Source organism: Anarhichas minor, unplaced genomic scaffold (assembly GCF_050575085.1).
Source record: "Anarhichas minor isolate MPS153535 unplaced genomic scaffold, ASM5057508v1 ptg000083l, whole genome shotgun sequence".
NCBI classification, from domain to species: Eukaryota; Metazoa; Chordata; class Actinopteri; order Perciformes; family Anarhichadidae; genus Anarhichas; species Anarhichas minor.
In genome coordinates, this window is record NW_027466529.1 from 181418 (window position 1) to 204913 (window position 23496).

General features: G+C 43.6%; 1 protein-coding gene across 9 annotated transcripts in view; it reads left to right on the forward strand.

The window, feature by feature from the left end:
• Positions 1-22307: 22307 nt before the first annotated feature.
• Positions 22308-23496, forward strand: part of mical3a (microtubule associated monooxygenase, calponin and LIM domain containing 3a) — a 57074-nt gene continuing 55885 nt past the window's right edge. For 5 of the 9 annotated variants that reach the window (XM_076081636.1, XM_076081640.1, XM_076081637.1 and 2 more), the window contains exon 1: positions 22315-22499. The gene's annotated coding sequence lies outside the window, so the exon portion shown is untranslated. Of the gene's footprint in view, positions 22500-23496 lie in introns of all 9 variants that reach the window. The other 4 variants (XM_076081639.1, XR_012949557.1, XR_012949556.1 and 1 more) reach the window with 4 other exon arrangements.

Genomic DNA, 23496 nt, shown 5'->3' on the forward strand with positions numbered 1-23496 from the left:
CATTATCTTCCACCCTGAAGGTCACATACATTTAGCTGAAACACACCACGCACGCATCATCATATCTCACGTCATTCATTTCATATCAAAGCGCTCTCGCAGCTGTTGTACTTCCCTCAAACATCCAGAGGGTGTCGGTACGTTACAAGAAAAACCAAATCAGTTTCACAACAAAGACTGCTCCCCTGGCTGCCGATGATGTAACCAATTCCTGAAGATGTTTCTGTGAGTCTGAAAAGAGCTTCTTATATCTACTCTTCATTATTATTGGAGGAATTGTGAACATGTCAGGTGTGGAAGTGGCATTTGTGGAGGATTAATGATTGATGATTCTGATATCCAATATAATATACTTTGGTCTTTATATTACAGTACAAGCAGTAGCTGGCAATAATCTATTTATATCGATGGATATAAATGGAGAGCAGCATGTGTACAGTGCAGTGTTTTCCCTCCTGTTGTGGGTTTATACTGTGCCTCCACAGGAGTGCTTCCTGGGCATATATTGAGTTGTGTCTCATCTCATCAGATGCTTCTCCCCTCTAATCCTATCGCAGGATCCAAAGCCCCCGAGTGAAGGGGCTAAACGGTCCGCAAAGCTCCTGAGCTCCCTCTGCAGGGGTTGGACCGCACACAACTCAGCAAGTATTGGACAGTGCACACACTCGAACAGTCGCTGCATTGATCTTATATATATATATATATATATATATGAGAGTCCAAAGCTATTTACCTCTGGTCTCTACCATGACTCTGTGAGACTCCAGCTCTTGTGTCCATGCACACGGGACAGCACTGCAGCTAGAGATGCAATTCAACGTATGCTTTCACATGTTAAAAAGCCTGTAGCATATCAGTGTATATTCAAAGTGATCCTCTTTAATGTCAGTATTTATTATCCACGCATATAAATTCTACTACTGTACTTTTTATGTATGTGTTATTGCTATATTCATGCTGCTAGCTCAGTGTCTTTTTCTGCTCTGTCTCTGTCTTGTCTCCCGCAGGGCTTAAGAGTGTCCCGTCCCGTCCTGTCTGGCTGCCTCTGGCCCTCCTTGTGGGGTCTAATACCCCCTCCTACACACACATACACACACACACACACACAGAGTAATCCTGTCTGTGTGTTGTCCCGTCCCAGCTCTGCTAGCTGAGTCCAGCCCGACCCAGCGTAGCACAACAAGAGCACACCCAGGAGTTAATCTGGATCATGACGGTAATTACTGACCGGGTGTCCGGCCTGTAGGAGGGTGCAGGGGAGGGAGCACTTGTCCACTAAGGGAGGAGTCTTCCCACTGACCTTGGAGAAAACTATGAGGGAGGAAAGGAGGAGAGAAACGGAGAGAGGAAGGCAGAGCAGACCCAGGCATTAGCATACTGACAGAGTTCCAGCACTGCAGATCTCTCTCTCTCTCTCTGGTTTTTTAACTCTGCCAGTGAAAGACAGGAAGACAAGGAGAGTAGGGAGAAGGAAACAAATCCTTTGACACATGAGAAAAGAGGATATCTGCCCTTTTTCACTGATCCCAGCACAGATTCAGAAGCACTTGTGAGTAGACTGCTATCAGCTTGCCATTCACTGTCTGTGTTACATCTCAGGAATTTCCTTATGCAATAGAAAGAGTTTCTCAACCGGAGCCGACGGGGATGTTTTTCCCACACTGTCTGTGATTGTAACCATAGTGTATGTTTGTTTTCTCCAGTAGGGTGACTGAGCTCGATGCAGTCTAGTTGCAGACATTTGTTTTGCTGTATGTACAGTGTGTGTGTGTGTGTGTGTGTGTGTGTGTGTACACATGGCCACCATAGCACATGTTCCTCCAGCTGCCTGTCAGAAACAGACATTCCTGCGGTTTGATGAGGATGAATGAGGAAGTATTTTAGCGACATGCGGCGGTGCCGTCCTTTACGGCCATAAACCTCGTTGCAGTGGGAGGATGTGGTCACAGCCCTCCTTGTTTACCAGTGTGGCTTTTTAAAAATTATTATTATTATTATGCAACCCTCTGCATGCTGCGTCGTTACACAGCCTCGGAGCTGCTTGCTTATGAATCAATGGCATCAGGAGGGATTGGCTAACAGAGACACTGCAGCAGCAGCCAGGCATCTTCTGCAGCATCCAGCTATGTGCCAACTAGCACCGCTGTCACCGAGCGATGTCACTGTTCTCACTTTCAGTGTGTGTGTGTGCGTGTGTGTGTGTGTGTGTGAGAATCTTAACAGCGGTCGCAGTTTACCCAAACTCAACACATCCATCAACCAATATCTGATCAATCTTTTTCTCCTCTTTTTATGACCACAAGTCCAGTGGTGATGATGTCACTGCAGCTCCTCTTACTGTCTAAATGCAGACCCCCGACTCTCTCTCCCATCATCATCATCTCCCCTGCTCCCTGCTCCCTCTCCCCCCCGGCCCTCCCAGTGCAGGTTATCTTAGCACCGTAATTGGGTCATTTTCTCATTTCTCTGTCTGACGTTGGCGTCAGGAAACACAGCAAAATGGGGGGTGGGGGGGGGGGGGGGGGGGGGGGGGGTTGTGAGAGCTCTATTTCAGAGACAAAGAAATATATCTTTCTTCTGAGGTAAGGGTTACATTTTGACGCACATGTGTGTGTGTGCCATGAGCAAGCATGCTCACAGCATAACACAGAGGAGGAGTGGACCTCCAGCGTCGTCTGTTTTCATAACAGATGACCAAGCAGCTGCTGGAGGCGGGAGGGAAGGATAAGGGTGAACTAAGAATATGATTGTGTTTGTGTTTGTGTTTGTTTTGCCCAGTGGCTAGTGCTGCCCTGCTTGCTGCTGCATGACAACACAACCGTATTTTCTCTGAAGCAGCAGCTCGTGTTGCACCATCACACTGCGGTGTGTCAGGGTCGCTATGTGGGACGATCACTGTCCTCAAGGTCGCGATGCAGGTTATCTCCTGTCTCCCTGCGCACCAGGCTCCACCGCATCGGAGCACACAGTGTGATATTGTGCCGCACTGTGCTGAGTAGGAGGCAGCGCGCTCATGTGATGTCCAAGGGGGGCGGTGAATAGCTGCCATTCATAAGAGAGTGGCCGTTTGCTCGGCAGCTGCCCTCCGCTCTGACTTGAGACACTGATCCCGCCAGTCAGCTGCTGCCGCCCCCCCCCATACATTAAACATGTTGATCGTGCTGTGATAAGTGGTGTGGTGGAGTGCTCTTCCAATGTTATAATTCATGATAATCCCGAGTAGATTATTGATCTTTCTTCATGTTTTTTAGCCTCTATTTCTTCAGCAAACAGAGAAATGTGTTATCTTATAAGGAGTGTCATCAGTGGAAGTGGAGATATATGGGGAAAGATATTATACTGTACTACTATACTCTGGATATCAGCAAATGTTATTGAAGTTCAATGCAGCCATAGAATCATTCTACTTTTGTAATTTCGTAGGATGTCCTATTAATTAAAACAACAAATATGGCAATGAGGTGTACAAAACACACACAAGTGGTGCACTATATGGAGTTGAGTGGCAGAGGTGTTTTGTTAAACTTTCTAAGGCTGCCCGGTATGCTACAGCTGATCATCTGACAGCGTTAATCCCTGCCTGGCAGACACTGGATCTCTCTGCACGGCTGCCCTGCGGTCCGCAGCCTCTGGATGTTTTCAGAGCAGTCAGCAGCAGCAGAATGCAGCTCTGGCAGGATAAGTCAGCGCTATATGCCGGTGCGAGTGTGTGTGGGAGAGGAGACTTCTGCGGGATGAACAGTGAAACCATTTCACCAAGTGCATTTCACCTGTTTCCTGCACCTGAACTGTACATTTGTATTTCATTGCTCTTGGAGGAGGTGTGCACAAGTGCAGCAGCTGATAGAGGCAAGTTAGAAAGTGTGTTTGTCGAACATTATCAGGGAGTGAATGAGAAAGGACTTAAAGGGCATCACATTCATACTTTGTATTTGTATATGCTTGTACAACACATGCAGTCCTTCTAAGAGCTTCAGTATTGCTGGGTTTTTTTGTCTCTCCGCACGATAATCAGCAGATAATCCTGTTAAACTATTATCTCTTTACTAGCTTTGTTGTGGACAGCAGATGGACACTGCAGGGGTGTATTTTGTCTGGTCTGACTGTTCCATTCTAAATCTGTATTCCACTTTGAAACATAGTTAGAAACATTCTCCGCATCTCCCTCCCTCCATCTTTATTTTTGCATTTCATCCAACAACTCGCTATACCCATCATGAACAACTGCACCCGTCACTCCTTGTTTATTCTCATGTGCAGCGGATTATCTTGGGTCAGTGCACGGTTAATGAAAACTCCATCCACTTTAAACAGCTTGTTACTGGCCTCCGTCTTCCTCCTGAGCTGGGAGTTTAGATAACCTAATCAGCAGACATCAGCCAAATGCAGTGTGTGCTGTGGTCAGAATTAAGGAGGCAGAGATGTGACTTTGTCAGTCCCGACACCGATACCTGGGCTGTGAACCGAGTACCGGTCCGATACCAGTATTTCATTAATAAGCTGTATAACTCACTGATGTGACTAGGATCATTCCTTTATGTTTAAGTCAGGCTTGACGTAAACATTCCAGACAAATATAGACATCAAAATTCTAAGAATTAAAATTCAAGTGTTCCATTTGAATGCAGCAACAACTTGGTCAGAACTTAAAACAGGAATTAAATGTCAGTCCATAATGTATATAGAATATAGAATTGAACTGACTTGATCACGATGCCTGATCCAGCTATTTGAGTCAGCATAGGCCCGATATCGGTGTCAGTGTGTATCCCCACGTACAATGAAGGACCACTAACTAGAATAGAAAGGAAAACAAATGGTTGAAATCTTTGGAGCGAGCTTTGTGTTCAGTGTCCTCCGACTGCAGCCCAGAACATTTCTTTGGCTCATTTGTCTTTTCTGTCTGATTTGATTTTCTCCTGCTTGTCTTTGTGAAAACATCACTTTTTTTTGGGATTTGATTTTGGATATGAGGCAATTTTGAAACTAAAGAAATCACGGTGGGAAACAGGTCTTTTACTGTCGGCTTACTTTCTGGTATCTTGCAGTCAAAACAGTTGTTGAACTGTCAGCAGCCAGAATTGTGGTCAGGACGACCTCAAAGAAGTGAAAGAATTTAGCAACCACAGAACTTTATTGGTAACGCTCCATACAGAGCTCTCCTCAGGCGGCAGGTTGTATTACAAAAATGAATGTGAAATCATAGTTTAAAATGATTTCCAACAAATTAAACGGAAAATACAGAGATTATCTTAATACACCGATTTGATTTGATTTCCTACAAGTAAACAGATATACAGATCTCCTCGCTGCAACGGACATGTCCATGAGCTCATCACTGTGGGGACAGTCAGCCATTGTTGTTTTCATACCCTCCCCCCACTAAGTCAGTCATGGCTCTGGTCAGATGTCGGATGACTCTACAGGCCTTGGGATAGGTGCTCCTCTTTCATCCTGAAGCGTGGATGAATGTTGTTAGTCTTCGGGGAATTGACATTTGTTAAGAACACGAGGAAAGAGAACAAAACCTTCACACAACCGAGTTACTTAGTCTAATGAAGCTTGCTATTAAGCTACAATGGTGGCTTGATGCCTAATTATGAGCCGTATGCTCATTGAATTACACAGGAAACATATGGACACCATATGTGATTACGCTGCCCACTTCTGTATCCGCTTTCTGTTGAAACGCACACGCAACATCCACAGAAACAACGTCAAACACTTCTGATTTAGAGCAATGACACACGCAAGCAAAAAACACGAACCACGATTGTGACCGTACAATGCCTCGTGTGTGAGTGATTGTGCATGCCAGTAAAATAGTCAACAACGAGAAACCAAACAAAGAGTTTTTCTCTCAGAGGCCTTGGTGTTTCTAACAGACAAAGACACATCTGTTGAAGTTTAGATTGCAGTCTGTTGGAAAGACGCATTTCCAGTAGATCTCCTACTTGTCACATGTGTTGTCTGCTGCCCGCATGTCCTTTTGTTTACACATTATCACACTAACCTGTTTCAGATGTGGGTGATTTATGGAAAGAAAGAGGTCAGAGGGCAGTATTGCCTTGAAGAGTGTGGCGGGTTTGGGCACATTTCTCTGCATATTCATTAAATAATGAAAACATTGACAAAGTTACGGATCATTTCATCTGACCTCCATTCTAACTCTGTAACATAAACTAGTCTAGGCTGTGTGGAAGGAGAACAAGCAGCCAGTAGTTGGAGATAAATCTGACAAGAGACTGGTCAAATTTATCAGTCGTCCAAAAGTCCTCGGCTCAGCAGCAGCCTAAATCCTCCACACCTTTGGCAGGACTCTCCATGAATGACAAGCCAAGGGCCACCTGTAGTCTAAAGTCAGTCCTAAAGTGCTGTTTTGAAAACTGGGGTTGATTTTTTATCAAAATCAGCCACACTTCTAAATCTGGCAGATATGGGACCAGAGTCACGGTTGTTTGAAAGTTTGTATCACCATTGAATTCCCCCCCTTACCTTAACATGAGCCCAACCTTAGCCCTAACCCCAACCTGTTGACTTTTCCAATTCTTACCCTCAACGTAACCTTACCCTCACCCCAATCAAGTGTGGTTGTAACCCTGAACCACAACCTGACAAAGGGCAGCGATTCAGGAGAGCAGAAAGACTACGGCACAGAACCGGCTAAAATGTGGTGCTAACACACAGCGTGCTACACCAGCATCCAGCTGCAGTTGGTCCAAATCAGCTACCGGGGTTACACTGATTTTGGTATGAAAGGTTCTGCATGGAATTTCTGTAGCTTTTCTTGTTTATTTGGGAAGCACATTTGGTTGACAATGATAAGACTGTGCATAGATTTAAATCATTGTGACCTGAATATATAGTTACTCAGTAATCATAGCCAAATTAAACAGCTAGAATGAATTAGTAATATTGCATGTTAAAATGTACTCTTTAAACTTGAACTACTCAATATTCTTATGTCAACAATGGATCGGTGACTATCTGTAACATGAAAGACGTCGCTCATAGCAGCACAGAGAATTATTAATCAACTCAGCGGTTTCCTGCAGCTCTACTGAGCATTTTAAAGGAGCAACATTCAGATCATTAATTTAGCAGCAAACGACTATACTGCCAATGTAAAGATATGGTGGAGTGGTGTCTAAGTGAGCAGTGAATGAAGTCACTCTCCCTCTCTGTGTGTGTGTGTGTGTGTGTGTGTGTGTGTGTGTGTGTGTGTGTGTGTGTGTGTGTGTGTGTGTGTGTGTGTGTGTGTGTGTGTGTGTGTGTGTGTGTGTGTGTGTGTGTGTGTGTGTGTGTGTGTGTGTGTGTGTGTGTGTGTGTGTGTGTGTGTGTGTGTGTGTGTGTGTGTGTGTGTGTGTTGTTAACCGAGCATCACTGAAACCTTGAGAAGAGCGAGAAGGAGCGGGTTACACGCCCTCAACACATACGCAGACCAGGGGGGTGTAGGTCAGACACGGGGTCAGAAGTTCATAAATAGATGCAACACACATTTGGACATATGATTCATGTCCACACAACAGAGAGGGGAGCGAGTCCCAACTGGACTCAAGTCTTCACTGCAGCTGCCTCCCTGGTTCTTCTTCCCAATCCCACCGGGATCAACTTTCAGACAGGCGGTGTGTCAGCCACACAACAACCGGAGTCACCAAGTTGTGAAACAAACTCTCAGTAGTAACGCTATCGTAATAATGATGTTGATAAATAGCAATAATGCTATGAATTGATACATGTATTGAACGTTAGAGATAAATGCCCCTGAAGTTGACTTCAATTGCAATATGTGAGGTTGTGTTGTTGATAAGGGAATTTTTAGAATATGTAATATTTTCATCAAATTTGTATTGATCGCCTGTCCTTAAATGCAAAGGTAAGTGACTGTTGAAAAGCAACCTAAGAATGTCAAAATAAAATCATTTTATTCTTTTCATTTATTATCTATACAGTGACTCTTTATCCAAATAAATAAATTCTTATATTCACTGACTTTTGTGTCCTTCTCTGGCTGAGAAGTTCACTTTTCTCATCTTGGACTTGGCTTCTTCATCCCAACATGTACTAAACAAACACTGTCTGTTACCTGGTAACCCTCCTCAATGACACAACTCACTGGTGGACGCGTACATAGAAACGCTTGGCAGGGGACAGTGCTGTCGTGAAGAATGAGTGTAGTGATGAGAGGGTCCCAATTGAAAAGTGGATTAAAGAAAGCCCGTCTGACAGGGTGGGGGATTCCAGCTGGGCACTCATGCAGGTTCAACAACAGGAGGGACAGACAGGCGGAGAGGGCTGAGCGTGAGCAGCAGGGATTGTACCGAGAATAATGTTCATCCCATTTTCATAATCCACATCTCTGGTACTTGTTCTTCCATGAATTTGGTTGCGCTCCGGCCAACCTGCCACATGGATTGTGGGAATCTTCTTTTCCCCAGATGTATTCTGTGTAAAGTCCTGCTGAGTGTGGTTGGATACTCTGGGTGTGGTTGGGCTACGTTTTATTCTTGGCTTCAGTGGGTTTTTCCTCTGCAAGGGGACAATGGGTTCATTTGAGGCTTTAACACTTAGCTGCCTGCACCTCTACAACCATGTATCTGCTTGTCCCATATTTGCCTTCAAGGTTATAACAGGGTGTCACGCTAACTTGACTGAAACCTGTCTGTCTTCAGGCTACTCTCTTGTCTCTCTAAAGGTTAGAAGAAGAAGAGCAGACCATTTCACACATTATGGGTGAGGCCCATGCAGCCACAGCTCTTGTAAAAACAATCACACGGAGACGAGCTGCTGACAGGGGCCACTGTTCGAGAGTGCATGGTTACCACAGTAACTCGCACCGCAGTAAGGCTGACTACAGGATTTAGAGTTACCCGACTTTCTGCTCCACACCCAGACTGGATGACAAGATGATGGCATGCCTGCTCTGCTCCAGCTGAGAAGAGTGTTGTTCTTTTGGGTGACATCCAGCTTCTATATGGGACATAATATGCAATTATGTTCTCGCATTCAATCTAGCTGACTGCCAGTTCAGTCTCTGTTTGATAGGTGAAGCATAAGAACTTCAGCTAAAAGGAAAACCGTTACCGTTATGTAACGTGGGTTTCTCCACAGACTGACTGCTGGAGGTGATTTTCTTTTTTTAAGCGGTGATAACAGCAACCTTTCCTTTACTCTCTTGTCGTGTCTCTTGATAAGCTCTGTGCTTATTTGGGACAAGGGGGCGAGTGAGAGACAACAAAGACGTGAGGTCACAGATCAGAGCTGATGGCAGGATGAGAGCTGCAAACCAAATGTGATTTGCACCCACACACACACACACACACACACACACAGTCATCAGTCATTATTTCCAAAGCTGAAATGAGAACATCCAATAACCATAATTATGACTCATCATTCGCTTGACGTTCATGCGAGCAATCATGTCAGAAGAGAAGGCCTCATATATTTCAAATGAAATCTTCTTTCATTCATAATACCTCATTTATTGGATGAAAATTATTTTGTTTTGTGTTATTTGTCCACGTCTACACCAGAGAGTATCCTGCTGTCGACCGGGGTGTGTATCACTATATAACAAGGACATTTCTGAAATATTTATAGTTTTTACAGTACTGAACTGTCCTCTTGGAAGATGATGAATATGATCGTCAAGAGTTTTCGAAAGGAAAAAGACAAATGTAATTCTTACGTGGATGTTTATTGGACTTCATGGGCCTTTTCTCACTTGAAACGGGCTTGTTTTATAGCCTCACTGAACCATGGTCCGTGTTAAGGTATCCAGGCACACTGCAACAACCCAAACGTGCCGGAGGCCCCTCAGATCAAAGTATTATTTCATACCTTCGTGCCTCATGAGGAGCCAAGTCTGTAGAGTCTCATCAGGCCAAGAAGAAAAGCGTACATGACAATACAAGGCCTCTTCAGTGAGGCCATGCCTCAACTCTGGGATCATCAGAATAGCTGGACTCTGACGTGATTCTCTCTCCTCTTCTACTGTAATTGGAAGGCTACATTCTCTGCCGATCTGCTTTTCATTTCATGAAAATCGATACATTTGGCTGCGAGGGTGTTTGCATTGTGCGTTCATAAGCTGCATAAAGAATTATTTTAAGTTTATTTGTCTTAACTCCCAACAGAGCTATTTATGTTGTAATCCTGCCACAAGGTTTACATCTGAAACGTAGATGTGTGAAAAGCATTTATCTTCATTCAGAGCATGTTTTTTCTTCTTCAGCGCTCGAAATGGAGAAAGAAATGCTAGCATTTAGGCCTTTCGAAGGTCTCAAGATCTCAATAACATTTTCACAAATATTGTTGTCCATGACCAAATTTACACTGAGAGCATCCTTCTGTGCTGACTGAATGAACTTGTGTAAACTAGGAAGCACTTATGGATTCCTCTATCTGTGGATTCCGACAAATGATCATTTCGTGGTTCCCAGAGGATGAATCTTAATGACTTCAGTGATCCCCTGACTTGACGTCTAGCGTCACCGTGAGGTTGACATGTGAGCTTTGTGACTGAAATGTCTCGATGGTTGGAAAGATTGGCGTGAAAGTTGGCGCAGACATTCATCTTCCCCTCAGGGTGAATTGTACTAACCTTGGATGATCCGTTAGCTTTTCATGAAGTGCCGTCATCAAGTCCAAATTTTTATTTGTTTTATGACCAAAACACCTCAAAACCTGTGACTCATAGATTCCCATCAACCCAAAGTGTACTTCGTTCTTAGTGTTAATTAGCGCCATCATGCCAACACGCTAAACTAGGTTGCTTAACCTCAGCATGTTAGCACTGTCATCGTGAGCGTTTTAGATTTAGCATCACAGAGTCGCTGGATGGCTGTAGACCCCCCCCCCCCCCCCCCCCCCCCCCCTGGAGGTCACCATCGCCGTGACTTTCTGAAGGGGTCTTCTTTGGTCTATTCAACCCTAAAAATGTTAACCACCCTTACTTCCAGTGGCTAGTTGAACGTTTTCTCTCATTTAGCCTCAGATAATCCCATCAGATCTCAGTAGTAGTATCAGTTGTAGGTCTTGAGAGGAAGGACTTACTGTCAGATTCTTTTAATAAGTGTCAGGAGAGCCTAGAGACCAAGGCTTTGTTCGTTTGATCCCAACTATGCTTGTGATAGAAGCTACAAAGCACACACAACACAAGTGTTGGCAGTGGGATGAAGGAATGGCTGCGAACATCTTGTCAAGGAGCGACAAAGCCGAGCAAACAGACGAACAAAAGCAGTTTTGTTCTTTCATAAGATAAGGAATTCAATTACTTGTTCTTCCTTTAATAAGATTTCGGTTTAAAGTCCAGCGCTCAATGTCATGTTTATTCAAAACATGGTTTATGTAGATAATGCTTCTCCTCAGATTGCCTGATTGTCGTGTTTGCTTTGCCTTATATGTAAAGGGGCGACAGTACTGTATGGCAGACGCATAGCGTGTGTAAAGTTTCTGCATGTGTGGCTATTTCTCAGAGTGCATGGAGTTAGCAGAATGCACAATAAATACAATGCTGCGTGTTTTGCGTGTCTGTTTTCGGTTGAGAGGTGTGGACAGGCTGCACAGAGATGAGCTCCCCGTTCTCCCAGTCTTTGTGTCCCAGTCCCACTCATTACAAGCGCTCTTTGTGCCAGCCCAGAGGTCACATGTCACAATATTTGAACAGCTGCAGACGATAGTTGAGTGTTTGCTCTTTTCCGGTGGACACAGAGGGCAGAGATCTGGTTTGATAAGATGGAGTGTGAGAATTCGGAGGGCTGAGCAGTGAGAAAAAGAGAACTATAGATAATATGGTTTGGGACAGAAGACTGTCTTCACTTCCTTTATCGTGTCACGTGATATCAATATATATATTAATATAGATTACAATATATTACAGCACCACTACTACACACACTACCAGTGTACAAGATGGAAATGCGGACCATCAGAAAGAGTGGCATCTGAGAATCTGCCCCAGGGGGAACAACTCATGTCTAAATGGAGCAAGATCAATGTGTTGCTATAAGACACCCGTAATGCATTGTGTTAGAAGCCTTGTTAGGAGAGTCATTGACAGCTCCGTTCAGGCTGTCACTTCTCACTCCACTGCTCCACTAACAGAAACCTGTCAATATTAGAGCTGGGAACATGACATCTGCACCTCGCCTGCATGTCCGCTGGGTGCAGTGATGCAATGATGGAAGAAGTACTCAGATCCTTTAAGTAAAAGTACTAAGACCACACTGTGAAAATACTCCACGACTAGATTATTAAAGGTTGGGCATATTTTAACTCCTTTTTATACTGTTGGGTAGTTTAATCTACAGCAATGCCTTATATTCTATAAGATCATCATATGTTTATAGCGTCGCTGTCCTGAACCATGTACTGTGTCACTCTGTGACGATGCATTTTCCAGCTGATTCAAGACGTATTCTAATCCAAAATGTTCACTGAACATGAAGGGTATGAAAAATTGTAATCTGAAACGTATTTAAAGCTCATTTACTCAAGTATTGTACTTAAGTACAATATTTACCTCTGCGATGTAGTGCAGTAGAAGTTTAAAGTTGCATAAAATGCAGGTACAAGTACAAATACAAGTAACTCCAATTTGTACTTAAGTACAATACTTGAGTAAATGTACTAAAACACATTCCACCACTTGTTGGGAGTATGGTGCATCAGTAAAAACACTTAAATGTGCAATATTAATACAAGCAGTGCTATGAGTGTACTGTAGAGAGCATCCGTGTGGTAGTAGTCACAGGATATTCAGTGTAAGGGCTGCAGTTTATCCATGTGTACTTTAACTTTTAAATAACTTGAACCCTCCGTCTTGCAGACATGTCCTGTTGTGTTATTAAGTCCCTGAAACTGACTCAGAGTCTGAGGGCTGACAGCAGGAGGCTGCTCTGGAGACATGCAGCACACAGGGATCTGAGAGAGAAAGTCATCATAACAGGAATTAATACTGGCACAATCTCAGTGTAGTTTGATCCTCTGAACATTGTACAACTGATGGGCGTGCCTTTAATGTAGGTCACAGCTATTGAAGACTCAAAAATAACTGTTGATACGAGCTAAAGAAGGTCAAATGCTGTGTCTGTCTCTTTAAAGCTAAAAGACAAGAGCTGCTATTGTTGTGATAGTTGGACAACAGTGATCATTGATAATAGGGGACACCAAATATGGTAATGTCTCTGTGTGTGCGTGTGTTTGTGTGTACAACATGTGCTGAGGTATTGGTTGTGCATGAGTGTGTGTGTGTGTGTGTGTGTGTGTGTGTGTGTGTGTGTGTGTGTGTGTGTGTGTGTGTGTGTGTGTCCTTGTGTGTTTGTTTACAGTGTCAACGTAAAGACAGATTTGGTTTCTGTCCTTTGTGAACAGACTCATTGTGAAAGATGCAGAACGTGACCTATCATGGCCACTTTGTATCACGTTCAAGAATCGACTGAAACCATGACCTCAGCCTGTCGTTAAATTACTGAGTCAACGTCTGCCCAGAGGAGTTGCAATTAAAATGCAAAGTGGCAGCTGAAAAGCTAAAAATGTGATGTTGGATAAACAGCACAGGCCGGATCTTTTTTTCACTTCATGAGTCGAGGTTATGTTGCGGGTCAAGAACATTTCAGCTATGATGCAAAATGAGCAAACAGCACTTCAGCCCAGCCTATGTTGTCTTATGTGATAAACTCAAGTTTTTGATTACAGATGGACACAACCCCTCCTGCAGACCTCTCTGTGTAGACGCTGTATATGTGGAGTGGTTTCTTACTGAGCCTTGAGGTCATTGTGTAAACCGCAGCTGAGCTCTGCATTGTCTCTGGCTGTAAGAGAAAGCTTTGCTCAGGACTGTGTTTACTGACTACTGATGGTCTGCTCAGGCTGGTAAGTACGCAGCAGCTTCATATAGTCGCTGCGAGGGGAGGGATTGAGTGCTTGGAAAATGGGGCAAAAGAGAGAGAGAGAGAGAGAGAGAGAGAGAGAGAGAGAGTAAGACAGAGAGGGCACCTTGGCAGTGCAGAGCAGTCTACAATTAAAATTCTGCTCTTGTCACAAGCACGCTCTGTTTGGAGTCAGTATTTGCTTTGATAAGGGGACTGCTTCACTCCGCCCTCCTCACCGTGCTTGGCAGGTAAAACAGATGGCACTTAGCTTTGTAATGTGCAGAATTCACATTCAAAGATACTGTATTTATATTCATGCATATTAGCCATTGTTGCAAAAGTATATGACTATGAACTATGACTATGACAATTATTTTTAAATAAAGGTGTAATCTGCAGATAGTTGTACTGTTTTTACATTTTCAATCAACATGACACAAACATGCCTCTCAGTTTTCCTCATTTTTAAAGGCAAATTATTGAGAAATAAATCTCTGTGTTGTTGCAGGAGAGCGTCATATAGTGTGTGTGCCAGAAGTAACGAAGTGCATCTTACTCACGAATATAACATGATACAAATTTCCCTCAAGGAAAGCATGAGAGTTTGAGTTGAATCGGCCAAGTGTTACTGTTACATAACTGGAGCCGTGACGTCTGAAACAAGCCCATTATCACAACTAATGAAGTTTCGTAATGAGGTTAATATGCAGCATATGCTTCATGTTTCTCTGTAGTTGTAAGTCAACTGAACCATCAAGTAAACAGTCATGTCTGGGTACACTATAACCTTGCGGTACGATGTAGTTCACCTTATTAAACCATCTAATTCCCTGGATTTAGATGCAATTACCCATTTCCATGCTCTGTTGTGGCTGGCATGTTTTTCCTCTGCCAGCGTATTGACTTCAGTCAGGCAGGCTTGATGACTGATCCTATTAAATTAAGATTAGGTTACATTAAGATTACAGTCTGTAGAAGGGGACAACAGTATGAGTAAAACAGGAATCCAGCATACTTTACCAGCCATTAGAGTGAATGGAACAGTATGTGTTTAATCTTTAAGGAGGGACTAAATGAGCAGAGCTAACACCTTCACTGTAACTGCTCTTTCCTGTGCATGTGTGAGAAGACATTATGGGCTGTTGGGTCCAGGGTTTCAGACCCCGCAGAACCATAAAATGTGATGACGGCCTGTATTTTCATGGGTGTATACATAAACACAGAAATGAACTGAAAATTCTAGATGTCAGTGGTTAGCTGAGGTGAGTCCTTGGAACGTCGTTGTGAAAAGTGTCTTAAATGCTCATAAAGACAAAGTGGCAGCCGACAGTCACGCATTGTCACGCTATTTCACATCTTATACAACTGCTGTTCAGCTGCTGTTGTGCTGACTGTTGACTTTGAGAGCGCATCAGAAAATCCCATACGAACTCAGACCACTCAAGGCTGTCCGGCTCTTATTGCGTCCACTGTGAGACAGAGATTCAAGTTAATTACTGTCCGAACATCCTGTTTGTCTTCCAGATGAACTATGGAGAGATCCACTCTCCTGCTCAGTACATTATAGTGACTGTGATAGCAGAGTGCAGAAATACAGCTTTCAGGAAAGTCCTTTAGCAAAAAGGACTCCTGTATAAACACCAAACTGAATAGAATATATGAATTAGTTGGTTCAACTGAAGAAAACACATCTTTTTACTTACCCCTGGTAGTATCTTGCCACAGTTTACCTTTAACTCTTAAACATCCGGAGTCGTTACGGTCACAGCCATACTCAGGCCAGTAGCGCCTGTGTTGCTGAGGGTCACGAAGGGGTCGGGGACAAAGGGTCACAGCCTTGACTTTTGACTCTTAAACTTAAAGCCCTCCAGTCCAGCAGTGCAGGGACACTGTAAACAGCAAGCAGTGTGAGAAATATGTCCAGGGTGGCGCACCCTGACCACTGCTGTTCCAGTCCTCACAGAACCTTGGTTTGAGGTCTCCTAAACACATACAGTTGGATTTAGACTGGCTCGGACTGACCACAGACACAGCCAGACCTGAAATCTGACCTCATTTGTCTTTCCTCTCTCTCTCTCTCCTGCCTTGTGTTTTCATTCAGTAGCTTTTGTCCACTGGCTTTGGTTCCTCTGTCGGACCCCCTACCAGCACACACACACACACACACAACACCTTTCTTTCTCCTCACTTCTCCCTCTACCCATCATGCTCAGCGGCAGCCTACTGGCGCTGATTTGCGTTGTGTTTGCACAAGGTTAGCACCGAGGAGGAAAGTAAATGTTCAAGTTACAGCACAAGCCGGATGCATGTTACCTAAAATACTGATGTGATTCTGGGAAGACCTTTTTTTTAAATATCACTTGTTTTGGCCGAGATTCTGGAGACATTCCGTCTGCCTCAGTGATTTGTCTTTGCTGTGTGCTCACTGTGAATTCAGATAATATATTCATACATTTGTGACCATTTATTTTTATTCAGTTAGTGCCACAGTTTGTGTGTGCCAGTATACATGTGTTACAGAGCGAGATGGTCGCCTTGCATCATCCACTCATCCTGTTTCCTACATTAATGACTAAGCAGCAAGAAAACCACTTTGCTCCAGAATGAAATATTACTATTATTAACAACTATTGGATGACTTATATTGTACAGACATTTAATCATCAGAAAATTAGGACTTTGATGATACCCTGACTTTTTCTGGGAATGACCAAACTTTGTGTTTAGTGCTAATTAGCAAATGTTAGCATGCTAACACTCTATGGGATGGTGGAGAATCATGTAAACATCAGCATGTTAGCATTGTCATTGTGAGCATGTTGCTGACATCAGACGTCAGAGGGCAAGCAATTTGTCCTCAAACCTTGTTTTGCTTCACTAATTTCTTTCAAAATGTGTGGTTATATGTGACATGAAGCTGATGAATTGCTGACTCATAAAAAGTCTTTACTCAAATATCATCTCAATGTGAGATTTCTGTTTGTATGTGCTCTGGAGAAAACCAAAGACCCCAAACAGACCAATTTATTAGAAACAATAATCATCACAAGTGGAAAGCATCAGATGCCTAGAGTACCATCGCTCTGCAGTGGGGCCTCTGCTCTGTCTCTCTCTCCTCCTCCTCCTCTGCAGCCCAGTGCCCACTGACCCGTAACCGGGTCCTGATGGCAGGTCTATTAGCATCACTGCTCTCATCATTCCCTTCAGCATTTATAGTGAGAGGGCAGAGAGAGTATAAGTCTTAATGGGGTAATAGCTGACTAACTCGGGTTCATTCTCTGCGGCCCATGTGCTCTCCTGTTGTGTCAGTCCTGTCGGGGGAACTTGCTTTAACCTGCTTGAATCTACAGTCTGTCATAACTCATGTAGCAAAAGACACTGTTCTGTTGCACCAAGACCTACTGTAGTATTTATGCATGTGAATGCTTCACTGATATTTTATTTCACTGATGCTTTTCACTTGTAATTTTACATATTTCCTTTATTATGTTTGTATACAAAGTCTAGTATTATTAAATTGTGTCAAATATATATATATATATTTTAATCAGAGTGAACCCAGTGCCTGCTGGGTGCAGAGGAACAGATGGCTTTGGAGACAGCGGTGCATGTTTTATTAATGAAGCTCTCTGGCCAGTTATAGCATTAGAAGACAAATGTCTGCACAAAGCATAGCTCTGGTTTCCTCTACGATGGCGGAGCTGCATTTCTGACTGATTGAGACGGCCTCTGTACTACAGTAGATAAGATAAGAGAATAATCAAGAGCAAAAATGGATATTCAAGACGTCAAACAGTTACTTGTTTTAGATCCACAGTAGAAATATGTATTAGATCCTATTTGATCTTCTTCTTTTTTTGCATGAAGAAGAAGAATTCTGGTCTTGTTTTCATTTGAATCCCACATAATGTTTTAATTTTATTTATTCAAAAATGTTTTTAAAAACACACGCCAGAGGAAGGTGTGTATTTCTTAATTGCTGTGTATACTTGCTGTGTGCTGAATGTAATGACACCCAAAGCTATGAGGTGTCTGGATCTTAGTCCAAAGTGAGAAAAGTGTGAAAATGTTCATGAGGAAATGACGGTTACACACACAAAAAAAGCCTCTCTACATTTCACTGTGACACAAAATGGGCAGGAATAAACAAAAACAAAAACAAACACTCCACCAACTGTGAGAACTGCGTCTCCTCGGGATTAGTTGCAATACCTTGCAAAGGCAGCACATGACATCAGCTTTGAATAATCCAACAGCGGATTCTCCCAGAACATGATGATCATTTCTCATCTCTGGCAGAGCTGGACCAATCCCAGACCGTTACGCAACAGTCTGGACAACAAGCCTGCACCATGATTACTCATGTCATCGTTGGGAATGATCGTGAAATTGAAAGAGACCTACTTTCCCTCAAATGGGAGGTAAAACTCCCACGCTCTCTTTCTGAAACATGTCACTGCTTCGATGAACATGGAAAGTTTCACTCGACAGCTTTCATTGCTGCAGTTCTTCTGCCAACTTTGTCCTCAGCTTTCAAGTCTGTAAAAACGCTTGTAAAATGTGTGACAGTGGTCCGCTTATCATTATGCAATTATGGAACTTCGGCTGCTCAGCACATGGTGCTGTGCTGGTTGTTGTATCTTTATCACTGTCAAAGCTACGCATAAAGCGTGTATTATTTACGTAATCTCTTAATTCAGGAAATACATTCCGGTCATTACTTGTTATCAGAGGGAACAGGAACAGCAGTCTGCTCTGGATTGCATGTTTAGGTTTGTCTTTGCATGCAGTATGAGAGTTACTGTGGGAATAGGAGCAGTGATGCATCGGTCTGGTTTCTGCAGTGCTATAAATAGTTCCCTGCGGCCCCTGTAGGAGAGGTTGAAGTGTAGTGGGCCTGCAGGTCAAGCTGCCACATATCGGGGGCTCTCGTATGTCTTGTAACACTTGTGTGTTATTTCTGAATTCTGGCAGATTGGAGTCCTGGAGCGCATCGCAGTGGAGAGCAAACAGTGCCGGGACAGCTGAGCAAGAGCCTATAGCCAAACATCTCAGACCAGCCCCGCCCATGAGTCCCATGAGTCAGGGACTCATCCCCCCCCCCCCCCTTAAAGAGACGCCCATTGTGTCTGTGTGTGCTTGCAGGCGGCCTTGAGTGAGGATCCCTCCCATTTGTGAACCGGTGGGCCTGTGACATCACCCCCCCCCCCCCCCTCCCCTCCTATCCCCATCTCTCCCTCCTTCCCTTAATGCGTCAGACCAATCAGTGTGCAGGGAGATACGGTCACATGAGAATCCCCCCCCTTAGTCTATGTTACCATGACAACGAGCACTGGTCCAGGCAGCATCTTGCTGTGGTGAGAAGAAAGGGGGGAGAAGGCGGGAGGAGAGGCAGAAACAGACGAGGACAGGGAGGGAGGAAGATAGAAAGAAAGCAAATCTCGGCCGGAGGATCACCTTGTGTCTGTCTTCCCTCTGTACAGTGAGTACTTCGCCTCCATTGTCCGCTTTCATCCGCTTCATCGTAGGTGAACGAGTGGAGACTTGATGCAGCCCATCGTCAGCTGTATTTGATAATGTGATATGGCAGGTGCCTTTGAAGTTTTTCGGGTATGACATCATGTGTAATTCCTTTGTTATGTTGACGCGTGGAATGTGTGCAGCCTGCCTCACCTTAGGAAAGACAACCCTTTGTCTGCATGCGTCAGTCAGCATCCACTGATCCTCAGTGAAAGGCTGATGACTTTCCCCACCACGCCTCTGTTAAGGACAGAGGCGTGGTGGGGACCGGTGCTCAGCGCAATTGGAAGCGGTTTCATAATATGGCGAAACTCCCTCTGATGTATTGTGCGCCGGCAGAGAGCCATCCTGCTCCTGACTCCTGATCCCACTCATTTTTTCCCCCAGTGTGTTTTTTGTTCTTTATCGCTATACTCTTCCACGTCTGTCTTCCTCTTTCTCTCTCTCTCTCTCTTTCTCTCATTTTCACACAAGCAGACCCGGTTGACATCCCGCGTCCGCTGAGGTTTGTTTAATTAGCAAATCCGTGCAAATCCAACTAGGACACCTTGTTGTGATTGGAGACTTCATATGTAACGTCCTTGCGGTGGAGGAGACAGCAGGCTTTCCTGGCTGCAAGTCAACTCACCGTCAAAATGCTGCTGCTTTGAATTAGCATAGGTTTGAACCTCATATTAGTATCGCAATAACGCATGAGAGATGTGATGCAACGTTAATGTTGTTCAATTACATGAGATAGAGCTACATTGTTAGTAGGCACATAGCCTTAACCGCAGTTAGTTTTCTTCATCTTTCAACTCTGTGACTGACTGACTAATTATTTTAATGATAACTTTAAGAAATCCTTGTTTTGAGTTGCAGGGACTTATAGAGCGAGTATACACAGTATCACACAGGTATGCAGCAGTACAGAGCACAATTCACCATATGCTACGAGAGGAAGTGAGGAGTTGAATGTTTTTTAAAAGAAAGCATTACATAACCCTCGTAATAAGCAAGTCTGGAGCTACTGGAGCTAATGATCATTATATTTTTCGACAAAAGGCAGACATTGCCTGTGAACACAGTATTTTATTTGAGGCAAAAGACATTTCACTGCTGAACCGATCCTTTATGATCTAACCATAATAATCTAGTAGCATTATATTGTGCCTAATTCAATACATATCCCAATCTCTTCTCTTATCTATAATTCTGTTAAATATCCCTGTACCTTTTCCTCCAAATATGAAGGCAGGACAGATGTTATGCGCAGAAGAACTTTTTGAATCTCCACGTGACACGGTCTGTTGACTGAACAACAATAATATAGCACTGATCCTTCCACGTGGCTGACTTCAACTTGAAGTTACAACATCTTTGTGAGAGATAACAAAATGCAACGCATCACTGTGTGCCCTCAATAATCAGCCACACCAGAGACACGAGGCGACAGGAAGGCGTCTCGTTGGACTCTTGAGAGGGAGAGGCCGACTCTGTTATGTGCAGTGAGCTGATAGTAGAAAGGTTCCTCCTTCCAGCTTTGTACTCAGAACACAGATAAAAGCCTGTTTCTGATCAAAGTGGATGAATCTTGTCTAAAGTCATATATTGAGATTCCTCTGTTTTTGCCTGGGATCCAGATGTTGGCAGTGGCACGTTTAAAGCAGCAGTGACTTTGATAGTTGAGTGGCTTATACAAAGGGCCCGCATGTCATTGGCCTTTCCCTTTGAATCAGCCAAGCCACTTAGGATAATCATGACAGCTTTTAATAGGCTCTTTGCCTTTGCTGTCCGGATTGCTATGTCGTTGATTTGTAGGCTACAATATGTTTTCTGTAATACGAATATAAGTCTTGGATTGTGTCTTGATTGAGACAGAACAAAGCAGAGCATCAGTGATGCATATTTCTGTCTGTGGGAAGCAACCAGAGACTCACTATGTTGTTTTCCATGTGACGTCTTGCCATTTGAAAGTGATTTTTTGAAACTTATTATTATCCCAAGTTGTATTCTCAAGTGTTTTTTTTTTCCACTAAGGCAAACTTCAGCCACTCAGAAACCACAGCACAGTCCATGTCTATGCTTTGTTAGAAAACAAACAAATGGGCTTTGGAATTCAGTGGGAATTATTATATTTTTCAAGATTCAATACAGTGGAAAAGACACTCGCAGACAGACGCAACAAACCCATTGAACCTGAGGAATTAGATTCATGCCTCATGCAACCGATGAAATGACTTATCCCTTCCCTCAATGCTGCCTTTACAGATGGCCATTTCATTTCAATCCCAACCAGACTAAACATACATGACATGCGTCACACAAATGTCATAACAATTGATGTTTTTGAAATCTCATTGACGGTTATCACTCAATGTTCTGCGCAATTATCATTACTATTAATAATTCATCATTAAGCTCTCTTCAGGAACCGCTGCTAACCTGTCTAAACGTGTCGTGTCAAGTCGAGTCAGTATTTATTTAGGGTGCACAATCACACACGAGGTCTCATGGAGTACCTTACAGTAAACGAGAATTGTAATAAAATCTCTGCAATTGGGCTATCATGGAAGATGCCGTCCTTGTTGTGTAAACCAGGTTTAATATTTGTGACACCACGTGAAGGCAGCCGCACTGCTGCGTCACGTTGGAAGAGACCAATCGGATTAAACTGAGTTAAAACACGCAGGCTCAATCCAAGGAGTAGTGGGGGGGTTTATAACTCACATTTTCAAATAAATCCGGACGCATCCTTACATAACACAGTGTCTTCTAAGTATAACATAAGAAGGTATATTACTGATATCGCTTTAGCATGATTTACAAAGAAAGAAATAAGATCGCGACGTTTCGGTAACGTGTTGTTATTTATGGACTTGCCCGCTCCCCCCTCCTTTTGGTGGTTATGGTTTCGACCGATCCCTCTCTGTCAGTTTCAAGTGGCGCCTTCTCCTCTGCCGTGTGGCTCCGTGCTCTGGCCTCAGCGAGCCTTATACCTTCTTAAATAATACCACCAATACTACGCCACTGTGGGATTTTACGGGAATATCTGGATCCACGCACGGGCATGGATTGATTCCCGCCACGTACGAGTGAATCACAAACGCACCGGGTTCAGAGGTAAGAAAGGGATGGTGTGACTAACACGGTGTGTTTGGTAACGTTACCCAGGGGATCCGCCGACTGCACCTCGGCGTGTTTGGGAATGTCACGGTCCGGTGGTTTTAATAGAGCAACTAACGACTTAACTGCGCGGTCATGCAATTAATCAGACTCTTTTTTTAAAATCTGCATTGTTCATGCACGTTGTTGAAATGGTGCATCAGAGGACATGTGCCAACTGTTGTTTGAATTCAGTTGAGCGACCCGTCTGTTGCATGTGGGACGGGACAGCCTGTGGAATGTGTTGACCGGTGCCAACATGTACCCTCAGTCAGTCAAATCCTCATCTTGGACACAATCATGTGGTTTGAAAGCCTGTTGGTGCTGGAAGTTTGTCTTTATCTCGCTGATCATCATATCAGACGGGTGTTAATGAATGGGCAGATCATGTTTCTAATTCAAATAACTCTTCAAAGGGTACCTTTGAGAACACGGTTATTAAATAACACAGTCATAACTAAACAGAAAAAAAACCCATGTTACTTATATGTCCTTGACTTGACTCTCAGGGGAGAGTACCTGTTATGGTTTTGTTTACTCTTTCTATGGAGCATTTCTGCAGCCCCATACATTACTTTTAACATCATATTTTACACACACATGCTGCATAATGGTATGGAACAACATAAAGTTATTCTAAAGTTGTGTTAAAAACCATTTAAGTACAATATATGTCTTTATCTATTAGAGGCAATGTAGCAAAGTGTCCAGTATCAGTTATTTCACCTTCTTCTCTCTCAGAAGAGCAGAAACTGGATCGTTTCTTTTGAATGTAGCAGCTTGTTTTCATCCTCTCATCTTCAGTCTCACTCTGAGTTGTGCATCATGTCTAAGGCAAGGCGCTATGACGAGATGTTGCTGCTCAAAGAGAGTGAGGGATGTTGTTGTGATGCACCTGATTTGTGCTCGGAGGTCTTTTGGTGTCGTACTGTAGAAGCTTTGGCATCACGTTATG